Raw genomic sequence first — 7,703 nt, 5'->3', positions numbered from 1 at the left:
TTTATAGTCTGAGTCTAAAAGGGAAGTCTTTTTAAAGAGTACCAGCTTGAGCCCCCGTTTACGAAGATTCTGTAATGGCTTCATGGTGTTCGCGCTTGCGGAGTCCCATAGTGTTGATGCATAATCTATTGTAGACTGGATATGCGCTTGAAAAAAATAATTTCCGTGAATGAAGGTTAAGGAAATGTTTGATTTTGGAGAGTTGGTGGGTTTTCTGGGCTGTCTTTTTGCAAAGGGAATTTATGTGAGGATTCCAAGTGAGATTGTTGTCAATTATGATCCCCAGAACTTTATGATCACTGAACTGTTCAATAGGTTCGCCTTTAATTTGGATGGAAGGAAAATTATGCTTCTTTTGTCTGGTTGTGATTAACATGCATTTTGTTTTTTGAGGGTGAAGAGACATATGTGGTTTAGTTCGGTCCATCTAACCATGTCATCAGTACTTTCTTGTAAGTCTTTTGCAAGAGCGACAATGTCAGTATGAGAAGTGTGGATTGTTGTATCATCCGCAAAAAGTTCGCAGACGGATTCATGTGGAGCGGTAGGTCGTTTGAGAGAGACAGACAGACAGACAGACAGACAGAGACACACAATACTGAAGCAGTCATCCAAGGGATAATACCCACATTTTCGTTCAGAGGGACAGTGCTGATGAGAAGAGTAATTTCCCTTGCTGCCGAATATATATATATTATATATTTATATATAATATTATATATATATAATATATAATATATATATATATATAATTATATATATATATTATATATGTAATACATATTTGTCTAATAATAAATATGTATATATAATATATATATATATATTATAATATTATAATATATATATGTGTGCGTGTGTGTGTGTGTGTGATTTACTTTTCATTTCGATAGCAAGAGCCATTGCATTGTTGTCAGCACACGCGCGCACACACATACACACACACAAACCATTGTTATTGGAGAGTGTGGTCGGTTTCCCATTCATGTTGATGCTTATTTACGGCTTATCAAATATTGGTGGAGACTTATTAATTTATCCCAAGACCGATACCCAAAACAATGCTATATGTTACTCATGCATGATCACAATGGAAGACACAACTGGGCAACTCAAGTAAGGACAAAATTGTATAAATTTGGATTCGAGTATGTATGGGCAATGTAAGATGTGGGTAATATTGCGTATTTTCAAAGGATCTTTTAGGACAGACAAGAAGATGATTTTCGCCAAAGCTTTGAGTCTGTTGTGAAAGAAGATGTGTATTTCTTTCTTTTCTTTTTATCACACAAGATTCCTTTGTGTGAAATTCGGGCTGCTCTCCCCAGGGAGAGCGCGTCGCTATATTACAGCGCCACCCATTTTTTTGTATTTTTTCCTGCGTGCAGTTTTATTTGTTTTTCCTATAAAAGTGAAATTTTTTTCCTCACAATTTTGCCAGGAACAACCCTTTTGTTGCCGTGGGTTCTTTTACGTGCGCTAAACGCATACTGCACACGGGGACCTCGGTTTATCGTCTCATCCGAATGACTAGCTTCCAGACCACCACTCAAGGTCTAGTGGAGAGGGAGAAAATATCAGCGGCTGAGCCGTGATTCGAACCAGCGCGCTCAGATTCTCTCGCTTCCTAGGCGGACGCGTTACCTCTCGGCCATCACTCCACTACTGTTTATATCATCCAGAATTTATAAGATCTAGTTACATTGGTGAGTTAGACAATCATGAGCACCGTCGCGCTCTGTGTCTGATTAAGTCAGATCGCCTACCACTTAATGGAATCCCTCGTTTTGGTAATTGTTTGTCAGATCCGTTTTGTAAGTATTGTAATTTTGAATAGTATAGAAGATCTTGTACATTTTCTTTTTGTTTGCCCCAGATATGCAACACTTCGTAAAAGATGTATACCACTTTATTATCACCGTTTCCCATCATCTTTTAAAGTTCAGTTGCTATGCAGAAACCTGAGTGGGAAGTTAGCCTTCAAGGTTGGTATGTTTTTTTTTTGTGTGGATCTTTGAAACTCAGATGCAACACTTAATGTTTGGTGTGACGGGTGCAATAGCCGAGTGGTTAAAGCGTTGGACTTTCAATCTGAAGGTCCCAGGTTCGAATCACAGTGACGGCGCCTGGTGGGTAAAGGGTGGAGATTTTTACGATCTCCCAGGTCAACATAATATGTGCTGACCTGCTAGTGCCTGAACCCCCTTCGTGTGTATAAGCAAGCAGAAGATCAAACATACACGTTAAAGATCCTGTAATCCATGTCAGCGTTCGGTGGGTTATGGAATTAAGAACATACCCAGCATGCACACCCCCGAAAGCGGAGCATGGCTGCCTATATGGCGGGGTAAAAACGGTCATACACGTAAAAGCCCATTCGTGTGCATATGAGTGAACGTGGGAGTTGCAGCCCACGAACGAAGAAGAAGTCTGGTGTCTGTATGCTCACCTTGTGCTGCTTATACCTGTGGAATTTCACTTCTCCTGTCCATATGGGCCATATGGCCTGAAAAGACTGCATTAAAATTATTGTTACTGTTATCGTTGTTACACACACACACACACACACACACACAGATTTAGAAGTTAGTGAAAGTGAGTGAAGAAGACTAACTCAGAACGTGATTCTCGTACATATTGATAAGCGCAGGGAACTGTCAGAGCACACACACACACGCACACACACACATGCACACACAGCAATCGAAAAAGATTAATTCTGCACGTGCTTCTCGCTTATATCGATAAACGCAGGGACCAACGAATTGTTGCTTGACACACACACCACACACACACACACACACATGCACGCACGCACTCACTCACACACACAGGGAGACGAGTGGATGAACTCAGCACGTGATACTCGTTTATTTCGATATGAGCAAGGCGATTACATTGTTGCTTGAAAGAGAGAGAGAGTGAAAGAGAGAGAGAGAGAACATGAATTCAGTACGTGAATCTTGCTGGATTGATATCAGCCTTGACATCAGTCAGCACACACACACACACACACACACACACATTGGGAGAAAACGAGAGAGAGAGAGAAAAAAAAGGAGAGTCAGAAGATGAACTTAGCATGTGATCTCGTTTTATCTATGCATGAGCAGGAACCATTAAACTGTTGTCAGTACACACCACACACACACACAGAGGTGAAATCCAGAAAACTCAATCCTTTGAGCCCCGTTAGCACACGGAGGAATACATTACACATGCATTACGTCTGGGTTCGAATCATGCTCTCGCCACTTTCTCTCAAGTTTACTCATTTGGATGAGGTCCTGGTTGCAGCACGCACCTGGCGCACTGTGAAATAACCCATAGCAAAGAGAGTGTTGTCCTCTGGTAAAATTCTGAAGAAATCCATTCTGATAGGTACACAACTGTATGCATGCACTCAAGGCCTGACTAAGCGCGTTGGGTTATGCTGCTGGTCAGGAATCTGCCTAGCAGATGTGGTGTAGCGTATATGGATTTGTCCGAACGCAGTAACGCCTCCTTGAGCTACTGAAACTGAAACTGCAACAGCAAAACCGCCCCCCCTACACCAGCCGCCGTGGCGAAGTGGTTAGCGTCGCGGACTGACGGCTGGGAGGACGCGGGTTCGAATCCCAACGGAGGTGGGTTTTTCGGCCTGTGGCCGGTTCCTACCCAGAGTTGAGTGTGCTGCGGGCTTAAATGGGGAGACTGGGACCACACAGTCGAGTGTCACCCACTTCAAGGATGCGTCTTTGGGTGTGTTGCTCTAATTACCTGGCCAACACTGCAAGTGTCTGTATCTCTCGGGCCTGGTTAACGCCGGAATATCATTATGACAGGAAGCGCAGAGTACAGCCTTGTCACGCAGTCCCAAACCAAAATGGACCTCCATAGCAACATCGTCATCGTCATCGTCATGCTCCTCTTCCATCATCATCAATATAAACAGAATAGTCTCAAAGTCTGTGGCCTTTCATGCCCTGCTCTCATGGTGACCTCAGTTTCGATACCCCTCCACTTCTGTGCTTGGGGTGAGCCTGTCAATATCTTCAGTGTCGGCAGATTCATAGGGGACTGTTGTTTGAGGGACGTGGTGGCAATCTCCACTCTGGGAGGGACGCTCACAGTCTGGCTCCGCGACTAAGCCATTATTGTCGTTGGTAGGGGGCTTAGTAGGCACCACTGAGACTCAGCAGCAGTGCAGGGTCTCTTCTGGTGTGTGGGCTCCTGGCGACCTAACATCGATGGTTCCCTGCGGACTGCCGACGCTGGAACTGTGACGGACGAACCCGGGTGTGGCCGTGTATGGGGGAATCTAAATGAGCGGCGTGGGAGTAATGCCACTGAAATGGTGCAGATGATGGGGCAGCAAAAAAAAAAAAGAAAAAAAAAAAAAAAAAAGCCGCCCCCCTTCTCTCCTGTTTAAACGCTCCATTTGATCGTTCCGTCCCCAGCACCAGCATCCTGCGAAAGGGGAAGAGTCTCATTCACATCTCCTTCCAGACCATAACCTTTACAACCTTAGTCTATTCCCGTCCCCCCACTCACACCCCCCACCTCCCCGCCACCCTCGTCTCTCTCTCTCTCTCCTTCTTTGGCCGCAGAGGTCTTTCCCAGAACAAATACTGGCTGCCACATTTCCCCAAGAAAAGATAAGGTTGTCAGTCGCATATCCATGCCGCTTTCTTTACAATTGCACTTTTTTCTTTTTCTTTTTTGCTTTCAGTTCGGAGAGGGAAACCGGGCACGTCTGTGGATGCACGCCCCGTCGATAACATACGGGTCCCTGGTTGCATGGACCAATGGACCATTGAAAATGACAGCGCGCGACATGTGGATCCCCGAGGATACATTGGATATAACGTATCATGCAGCGCAGAACGGGTGGGGAAAAAGTGGGTGGTAGTTTGGCTTGTCAAGGAGGAGCAAAGAAGAGATGAGATAAAATACATTCGGCTTTCCTTCGTCTGGATTTTTATTAAAGGACCCTAAAACGTCTTTTTATCCTGTGTCGCAGAAAGTAAATTTTTCGTAGACTGCGAGGGTCGTTAGTCCAGGGCTTGCCTCCACGTTTTCACTCTGTCCATTTCTATTTGCATAAATTATCTTTGTGTCTGCCTCACCTTTTTCTATCACGTTTTTACTCTGTACTCTGCGAAACGATAGTTAAGGTTTAGTACACAATTTAGTAGCGATTCTTATTGAATTACTGGCAGGAACTGTGGCAAAAACAGGCCACTGGCGTGCAGCATCGTCCTTCCTTCATTCAGTTTACAGATTAATTTTCTTCTTCTTCTTCTTCTTCTTCTTCTTCTTCTTCTTCGAGAGAGAGAGAGAGAGAGAGAGAGAGAGAGAGAGAGAGAGAGAACATCATCAACAACAAAAAGAACATTCATTTTGCAACTGAACTTGACAGAACGGACTGCGAGGACATATACTGATATCGATATTTGATTTGGATGAATGTTCCCAGCACTTCCAAACTGGTTTCATGGACCTTTAAAGGAAGCTACGTACACGCGCGCATGCACGTTTGTATGCGTGTGTGCGTTCATATGTGTGTGCATGTGTGCCTGCACGCGCGCGTCTTTGTGTGTGTGTGTGTGTGTGTGTGTGTGTGTGTGTTTGCATGTGCGTGTGTGTACTTTTGGGGCAGACGCACGTGCGCGTATATGTGCGTGCACGCGAGCGCGACTGTGCCGTGGCACGGATTAGTTAACGCACGTGAATTACTGCTGCCAGCACGGGCTTTTCGGGCCGCAGCGCACAATGCAACAACGCTAGGGAAAAAAAAAAAGGAGAAAAAAAAGAGGAAAAAAAAAAGAAGAAGAGGTTGTTGCTCTTTGAACTGTTTACGTGTTCCGCTGCTGTTTGTGAATGGCAAAGAAACCAGTCAAGCGTGCAATGACGTCATAGGTGCCGCCGCCATAATAGTGATAATAAGGCTACGACGTACAGGAATAAATGATATTATTTGGGGATTTTTTGTTTGTTTTGTAAAATTACGAAGCACAGTTTCGTAATTGTACTACTTATTGAGAATCAAGCATGGTATGCACCCATTGACAATAACCCCCCCCCCCCCGCCCCCCACCACCACCCCGCGTGTGTGTGTGTGCGTGCGTGCGCGCGCGCGCATTTGTGTGTATGAGGGTGTGCGTGAGTACACACACACACACACACACACACACATATATATATATATATATATATATATATATATATATATATATGTGTGTGTGTGTGTGTGTGTGTGTGTGTGTGTGTGTGTATAATTATATATAGTTGTGTGTGTATGTGAGTGTGTGCGTGTGTGTGTGAGGGGTTGGAGCGCGCGCACGAACTGGGGGATGAGAGGGGAAAACTGGAATTTTCATTTAAAAACATGGGTTCAGTAAGTATATCCTCACCCTTTCCCATCTCCACATTTTTGCAAAAAATAGTGAATGTAGAAAAACACAAAAACAAAAAAAAAAAAACAAAAAAAAAAAAAAAACCTCAACAGAATGAAATATGTTTATTTCAGCTACAAAGCGTTTTGAGTTATTTTATTGTCCATGAAGTACACTTCAGGAATCAGGTACGTCCGTATTATTTTCCACTTCAGTGTTTGAACGTTTAGTTTACGCATCCATGGTAGTTTTAATGCTTGTAAATATATACTTAAGTATTTCGAATGCCTAATATCCCCATTTGAATAGCATGGACAGGCTATTGTCTCCTAACTTTATCATTTATATTATCCCAAATAAACTTTCTTTGTCTTTCTTATCACCCTCTCTCTATATCTATCTCTCTCTTCCTGCTCTATACCCCTCTGATCCCCCTCCCCCCCCCATCCCTTCCTCCTCTCCCCCTCCCCCTACCCACCCATCCACCCTGCTATGCTGATCCTTCCGGGATCACGTTGTGTCCAAACATCAAAAAGTGGCCCCGCTCGTTTCGCCAGACCTCGGTGACGTCACAGTCATTATGGGCCGCTGCGGAGGTCAAACACAGCAAAATGGTTCCCTTTTATAGAATGACCCCGGCAACGTTGTGTTTGCTGATGGTGGGTGTCGTCGATGTCAGAACTGTCCTCGGGTGCTCTTCTTTTGGTGTTGGGGGGTTCATGATGGAATGGGTCGGGTAGGGGTGGGGGGTGGGGGGTGGGGGGTAGCGGTAGGATTGGGTGGTAGGGTGGGGGATAATGACAGTTGCGGTTATTCGGGAAGGGATCAATATCATGTCAGGGATGATTATAGGGACAGGGGGGGGGGGAGGGGAGGGGGGGGGGAGAATAAACGATGGAACATGCCACGCTGTCTGGCTTGACTAAAAAGGGGGACGGGGGGTGGGGTGGGGTGGGGTGGGGCCGCTTGTGTAAATACATGGCGTGCGTGGCACAGAAACTGGTATGATGATGGGGACTTGACAACTGCAGGAGGACTGCCCACACCTTAGTGTCAATGCTCCCGACTGGGAAGCTAGTTCGAGCTGCATATACGGACTGAATTTTTGCTCTCAGTCTCCAAGCCCCCCCCCTCCCTCCCCAATCCACCTCCACTAGACCTTGAGTGATGGTTCGGGTGTTAGTCTTTCGGATATGATGATAAACATAGGTCCGGTGGGCAGCATGCACTTAGCGCACGTAAAAGAACCCAAGGTAACAAAAGGTTCGTCTCTGGCAAAATCCTTCAATAGTATACACATACGTTGTTAGCCCTACGTTTGCACGA

The sequence above is a fragment of the Babylonia areolata genome, chromosome 19 (genome assembly GCF_041734735.1).
Source record: "Babylonia areolata isolate BAREFJ2019XMU chromosome 19, ASM4173473v1, whole genome shotgun sequence".
In the NCBI taxonomy this organism is placed as follows: Eukaryota; Metazoa; Mollusca; class Gastropoda; order Neogastropoda; family Buccinidae; genus Babylonia; species Babylonia areolata.
Note: the sequence above shows the minus strand (reverse complement) of the source record.